This window comes from Octodon degus, unplaced genomic scaffold (assembly GCF_000260255.1).
Source record: "Octodon degus isolate 3935 unplaced genomic scaffold, OctDeg1.0 scaffold00007, whole genome shotgun sequence".
In the NCBI taxonomy this organism is placed as follows: Eukaryota; Metazoa; Chordata; class Mammalia; order Rodentia; family Octodontidae; genus Octodon; species Octodon degus.
The window spans coordinates 9,040,123-9,047,944 of record NW_004524583.1 but is presented as its reverse complement, the minus strand read 5'-3'; the positions used below and the strand labels follow the sequence as shown (position 1 = coordinate 9,047,944).

The 7,822-nt window shown below is 37.5% G+C and overlaps 1 pseudogene; it reads right to left on the bottom strand.

Annotated features, from left to right (window-relative positions):
* Positions 1–7,161: 7,161 nt before the first annotated feature.
* LOC101563455 overlaps positions 7,162–7,822 on the bottom strand; it is a 1,623-nt pseudogene continuing 962 nt past the window's right edge.

Below are 7,822 nucleotides of genomic sequence, written 5' to 3'. Positions count from 1 at the left end.
TGATCTCTTTAAAAATAATATATATGTATTTAAAACTTATTTTAAAGAGAGTATAGCAATAATTGTATATTATAAATGGTACATATTCAGAAGACCAAGATGACAGGTATTCAATCATGGTTTTTGTATTAAACACTGCTATCCTCAATGTGTTGCTTAGTTCCCAGATATCAGCATACAGAGTTAGTCAGGGTGAAAATTGTACACATTAACTGCTATTTTCAAAAAAAACTGATGGAAATTCTTAGTACAACTACCTCAGCCATCCTGTATATATACTTGCATGTTTTTCCCCCCTACCTTTTTTACTATCTTTTCTCCTTTTTCTATTTGTTGTTTAATTCTTAAAATTCCATTTCTTTCTGTTTAACGTATCTGTTATACCTTTCAGGTTTTATTTCTTCTTTTGGGTTCTTACACTAGGGAGTCAATATGATATTTACACATGTGGGTCTGATTTATTTCACTTATGAGTATAACCTCTAGTTGCATCCACTTACCTATGAAGGCTTCTGGTTTGTCTTTCTTTTATACTCCATTGCATAAAACTACCACATCTTTTTCTTTTCTTTTTTTTTTTTTGGCGGAACCAGGGATTGAATTTAGGCCCTTGCGCTTGCCAGGGAAGCTCTTATTCTACTGAGCTATCTTCCCAGCCCTATACCACATCTTTTTCATCCATTCCTCAGGTGATAGGCATTTTGATTTCTTCTAAGATTTGGCTATGACAAATTGTGCTGCTATAAACGTGGGTGCACATGTATCACTATGGTGTGATGTGTGCAGTTCTTTTGGGAAAATACCCAGAAGGAGAAATAGAAGGATTGAATGGAATTTCCAGTCCTAGTTTTTTGAGGAGTTTCCACACTGATTTTCATAGTGGTTGTACTAGTTAGTCTACATTCCCATCAGCAATGGAGAAGGGCTCTCCAGTATTTGTTATTAGTTGATTTCTTTATGATAGCCATTCTTTCTGGGGTGAGATGGTATCTCAATGTTGTTTTAATTTGCATTTCTCGAATGACCAGTGATGTGGAGCATTTTTTCATGTATTTATTTGCCTTTTGTTTTTCTTCCTCTGAGAAGTGTGTATTCATCTCAGATGCCCAGTTTTAGATTGAGTCTTTAAATTTTGGGGCCCTAATTGTTTTAGTTCTTTATATATTCTAGATAGAAGATCTTTGTCTGAATGATTATTGGTGAAGAAAAATTTAAATTTAAATAATTAAACTTTAATTCAAATGTTTATGCATTTATTGTATAAAATTCTGGTTGGAGAGATAGTTTGGTAGTCTAAGTGCCTGCCTGGCAAGCACAAGGACTTGGGTTTGATCCCTGATACCGCATGCCTTGCCAGTCCTGGAACCCCAGATGTACCATGCTGGCTCCCAAACCAGATGTGGTGGTGCACTCCTGTAATCCTAGTCCTGGGGAGGCTGAGACAGGAGGATCACTATGAATCTGAGCTGCATAATGAGACCTTGTACCAAATAAATAAATAAATTTTAAAAAGTATTGTACAAAATTCAAATACTATAAAAAGTTATAGTATATAAGCTGAGAGTACTTTCACCTCCACCTATTCCCATTCTTCAAGGTTAACTACTGACCTGCTACTAACAATTTCATGGTTAAACCTCATATTTAACAGTTACTGTAATTATATTAAGTTTCAATTCTCTCACTGGCTCGCTCTCTTGCTCCCTGGCTCTCTTACTCTGTGCTGGAGATTGAACCCAGAGCCTTGCACACGCTGAATGTGCACTCCACACCGAGCTACTCTAGCTCTACCATTTAAGAACATCTTTGTCTTTTTTTCCTTTCAAGCCTTTTCATTTTAATGAGAAAAAAATAGAATAGCTATCAAACAGTTTCAAGACAGGTTAGTAGGACATTTATAATAATTAATACACTGCATATTGTTGTCTTTGTAGTAGTTATTCAGAGGACAAGATGCAGACATGATATCTTGTCTAAACGATATTAGTACAAACTTTTATCCTCAGTGAACTAAGAGATCTTTGTCTTTTGTTGTATTCTAATACATCTTTATTATGTTTGAACAACTTTCTGTGCCTGGGCTGCTTCCCAACACTCTTCCTTTCAACCCTTCTCCCTAGTCAACTTTTAATTCTCAGTCTACATGTCAATTAGTTAGGTTTTTTTTTTTTTTTTGGTACTGGGGATTGAATTCAGGACTTCGTATTTGCCAGGCAGGCACTTATGCTGCTGAGCTATCTTCCTGGCCCATGTCAGTTAGTTCTTAGTTTACAGAACGTTTGAAAATTGTCTAGGCAATTTAAATGCTTCCTTCTTTGTTTCTACACCACTTTGTTTATACCTCTAATGCCTCACACTATTTGGGCATCATTTGTTATATTAATGTCTGTGGATTGCAAAGTTGAGATGACAGAGACTGTGTTGCTCATCTCTATATCACTGCTTTCTGTACCGTATTCACTGTCTCCTGGTGTGTGCCTTGTCCTTTTCTCTATAACGCCTTTTGATGAAGAGGGATTCTTAAATTTAATGTCCAAATTTATCAATGTCTTATTTACTGTTTTGCGTATGGTACTTAATAAACCCTAACCTCAGCTCATAAAGATGTTCTGTTTTCTTCTAAGTCTTAATTTAAAAAATCTTAATTTTTCCTTTAGAATCTTCAGTCCACCTGGAGTTTGTATATGTGGAATGTGTAACTTATTTATTTTATTTTTTTATTTTTTGGCAGAACTGGGGATTGAACTCAGACCCTTGCACTTGCTAGGGAAGTGCTTATTCCACTGAGCCATCTCCCAGCCAAAGGAAAGAAGCAGAATTTTTTTTTTTTCAGAACCGGGGATTGAATTTAGGCCCTTGCGCTTGCAGGGAAGCACTTATTCCACTGAGCCATCTCCCTGGCCCTGTGTATGTGGAATGTGTTAAGGGATCCAGATGAGCAGATAGCTGGTTGTTGAGTTCACCTACTAAGTAATCTTTCTTCCCCACTTTCATTTATAGTGCTTGGTGAAGACACTAAGATTTCGCAGATTCCTGGATCTGTTTCTGAGCTTTTTAGGATATTCCATTCCCTTTTGGTTCATCCCTATACGAATGTTTTTTTTTTTTTTCAAGACAAAGTGTTGTTATGCAACCCATGCTGGCCTTGTTTGGGCAACATGCTGGAATTGTAGGTGTATACCACCATGCCTGGCAAGACAGTCTTTCTTTTCATAGCTTTATGATCTATTTGGAATACGGAAGGGCAAATCCTTAAAGCATCTTCTTCTTCTTCAAAAGTGTTTTGGCTGTGCTTTGCCCTGTATTTTTTTTTTAAATTTATATTTATTTATTTATTTATTTATTTTTATTTGTGTGTGTGTGTGTGTGTGGCCAGCTCAGCTCACCAGGGGGCGGGGCTGGCTGGCATGTGGTGCTGGGGGATTGAACCGTGGTCCCTGTGCTTTGCTAAGCTTGTTCTAAGTAGGTGCTTTAGACCACTGAGCCATCTCACCAGCCCCTGCCCTGTATTTTTTCTTAGGCATCTTTTATTTATTTAAAAGCTTTATTTATGAGAGAAAATCACTCTATGATTCAGGGTGGTCTCAAACTTGCTAGGTAGCTTAGGCTGCCCTTGATCTGGTGAACCTCCTGCCTCAGTTTCCCAGACCTTTGGGATTACATGTGTGCACCATTATGCCCGGCTTCCATATGAATTTTAGTTTATGAAGATTCAAGACTAAAAATCATGTTGGACATTTGATTACAATTACATTGAATTGATAGATGAATCCTATATCCCATCTCTGCTTGTCCATGAAGGAAATAATTTAGGTGACACTTACGACTTTTTTCCTATTATCTATATTTTATTTTGTCCTTTATCCTTGTGGTTCATTATATAAAAGAGACCATGTGATACTTGTGTGACCAATTTATTTTTCTTAACATTATGGTCTTTTTTTTTTTTTTTTGTGGAACAGGGGATTGAACTCAGGTCCTTGCGCTTGCCAGGGAAGCACTTATTCCTCTGAGTTGTCTCCCTGGCCCAGCATTATGGTTTTAAAGTGCATCCAAATGACTTAAGTTTATCTTTCACTATAGCAGAATAGCATTCATCGTGTACTAAATGCAACTTTTTCTTTATTCATCCATCTGGTGATGTGCATATATAAGTAGACCACTTCCAAGATTCAGCTATTGTGAGCTATGCTACTTAAACATGCATATGCATGAGAATAGATGGGTCAACGGGCTGTAGAGGTGGCTCAGCAGAATAAACACTTCACTGGCAAGTGCAAGGGCCTGAGTGCAATCCCTGGTTGAGAGAGAGAGAGAGAAAGAGAGAGAGAGAGAGAGAGAGAGAGAGAGAGAGAGAGAGAATAGCTGCATCAAATGGAATTTCCAGTTTGACATCTCATTCTGTAGGTGGCCTCTTCAGTCTATTGCTTGTTTCTTTTGCTGTGTAGATGGTTTTTAATCTGATATGTTTCCATTTTTTGATTCTTAGTCTTTAATTTCCTTGGTTAGTTTAATTCCTAAATATTTAATTTTTCTTGATGCTATTATAAAAGGAATCACTTTCCTAATTTCTTTCTCACTGAGTTCATTATTGGTGTACAGAAACATCTTTTATTTTTGTGTGTTGACTTTGTATCCTACAGAATTTGGTGGTTGAGTCCAGAAGTTCTTTGGTGGATTCTTTGGGTCTTCTATGTAGAGAATAATATTATCTGCGAATATGATAAATTTGATTTCTTCCTTTCCTGTGCTTATGCCTTGTTTCTTTCTCTTGCCTGGTTACTCTGGCTAATGTTTTGAGAATTATATTGAACATTTTCCCATTTAATATGATGTTGGCTTTTTTTTTTTTTTTTTTTTTTTTTTTTTTTTTCAGAACTGGGGATTGAACTCAGGCTCTTGTGCTTGCCAGGCAAGCGCTTATTCTACTGAGCCATCTCCCTGGCCCTGGCCATTGGTTTATGATAAATGGCTTTTATCAGATTGAGATAAGATCTTCTATTTTCTTCAGGTTTCTTTTTCTTGATTATGAGTGATGTTCAATTTTGTCAAAAGCTCTTTTTGTGTCAATTAAAATGATTGTGTTATTTTTGTCTTTGCTTCTGTTTACGTGGTCTATTACACTTATTGATTCATGGACATTGAATCATCCCAGTATCCCTGGGATGAATCCTATTTAGTCATGATGTGTCATCTTTTTGATGATTAATTGCATGCTGAGTGCCAGAGTTACCTGGGAACTGTAAAAATTCCCCAGTGCCTCCTGCATTAGCAATGTTGAGCAACCGATTCTGAAAACCCCCAAGACTTTCTGGGTTAAATTACGCATAATTCTAGAGGAATGCCAAAAATATGAAGAATAATCAATAATATGAGTAGTTTCTACTCTATTTATACATTCGCAAGGCACACACAAGGGTTTCACTTGGTGTCGACAGAAAAGTGAGCTATTCTGACAGTATTCTGGGGTTTATAGGCACCATATCTCCTGTATGGTGTGAGGCTGGGACTGCCTCTAGTTCTCTTCACTAAGTGAAGGTCAGTGAGTGTCAGTGGTTCTTGAACTTGAGGTCTACTAAAATATGAGGAGTGCCATAGTATTACATGCCTGAACTCCATAATACTTTTTATATTAAATTATAGACATGTAGCTATTCCACTAATATTGACTATAGAGGCAACTCAGAAAGTTACACCGTGCAGTTGTTGCCAACTGTTTTTATCCTTCAGTGATGAAGTTACTAAGCCATCTTTCCTCATAAGCAAAGTTGAAACATTTTGGTGAAAAAATGCACAAACCAGAAAGGGACAGTTTAAAAGAGTGAATGCAAACAACTCAATTGCACAGTACATGAGCAGAGTGAAGAAATTCTTTTTTTTTTTCTTTTTCTTTTTCTTTAACTTTCTGCAAAGCTTTATTCCAGAGGGCCTCAATCCTTTTGACAGCTTCCTTCCTCATTGCAGCCAGCATGTTGCTCAGCTCCTCACGCTTTTTCTTGGCAAGGATGTGCATCCCCACCCTTTTCTTGATGAACTTGAGGGCGTGTTTCACTTTGGAGACCGTGAGCAGTAACATGGTGCGCTGCTCATAGAGGGCAAAGCCGCACACCTCCCAGATCTTGTCCCGCACGAACTTGGTGTGTTTGGTGAGGCGTCTGCAGCTGCAGCTGTGCCTTGGTTTGCTCACATTCTTAGTCACCTTGTGGACCCTGTTGAGGCCGATGGTCACAGGATAGTGGAGGGCCATGACTACTGTTCTTCGATGGTTGCTGTGGTGGAAGCAAGAAATTATTCTTGAAGGGCATGTTTTGATAGAGAAAAAGGAATGAAAAGTTTTTGAAACATGCAACACCTTGCTCTCCAAATCTTGATTATCTACGAATAAATGGAATGACTGTTACAAAACGTTTTCAGTGAGAGTCAGTGTCTGCAGCTCAAAGAGGTCATGGAGGTGCTTTTCCATTCACCGAAGTCTTTATACTTTTACAATTTTTATTACTACATGTTTGTTTATTTATTTATTTATTTTGACGTACTGGGGATTAAACTCAGGACCTTGTGCTTGCCAGACAAGCACTTATTCTACTGAGCTATCTCCCAGGCCTATAATGTTTTGGGGTTTTCATTGTGCAAATCGTATACTACTTTGTTTTTTTTTTGTTTTGATATATGAAGATTTATTCCATAAAACAATAAAAACTGAAGATTCCCAAATAAATCATATTCTACAATATAGTAAAACATAATCAAGATTTGAAAATGTGCTCAACGGAAGCTAACTGAAGTAAACTGTACTCTTCTTTTCCAGATTATTTTACTTGAAGTACTTTGGAAATGGAATTGAGCTTACGGGAAGTCATGAGTTTATTGAGTTTAGCATATTGACTTATTAAATTAACTTTATTTACTTAAAAATAGCTGCTTTTTCTGAAAATGTTTATTAAAATATATAGGAAAGGTCTTTAGTGTAAGTAAAAGTGCCCCAATATAATACGTATCATGCTATAATCACCATTATTTACAATTATATTTTCAGAGAAAAATGACAATATTTGAATAAAATGCAAGAAAGAAAACATCACATTTTAAACCCTTGATATTTCTATTGATTCTTCACATTCTGCGATTGAAAGATAGTTCCCAGGTTTAGTTTTCCTCTATCTATTCCAGGAGATTTGCTTTGAAATTTTTTTTTCGCCATTAAAAACTGTGATTCTCTGTGGGACCTTTTCAGCTTTGCCCGCCGGTTTTGGAACCAAATCTGGATTCTGTCTTCCTCTAGATTTAGTTTTTGAGCTAAGTCTTCTCGGATATCAATGCCAGGATAGCAGTTTACTCTAAAGACATTTTCCAATACTTCAATCTGGTTTTGAGTAAACGCAGTTCTTGGTCTTCGTCCTCTGCACCAACTCATCTCTCTTTTCAAGGCCAGTCTTTCCGAGGTTGAGAGGTAATGCTCACGGTTTAAAACTCTTTCTTCTGTCCCTGGGTGATCCACTGTGCTAGGCAGACTCGGGGCGGGTAGACACAGGTTACCATCTTTCCCTGAGGAGCTGCAGGCATCTGCCCAGGGCCTGTGAGGCTTCAGCGGCGGCACCCCGTCCTTCTTCTGGTCCAGTCCTAAGATGCGCTCGATGGAAAAGGAGCAGGGTGCGGGTTTGCCTTCCCTCAGCTGGGCCCCTTGCTGCAGGCCGGGAGATATCCTTCCTTGAGCTGGCAGCGAGAGCTCTCTCGTATACTACTTTGATTCAACTATATTTTTCTCTTAATTTGATGAATTAATTGCTTTCTTAATTTTCTTTTTACATTTTTTTTTTTTTTT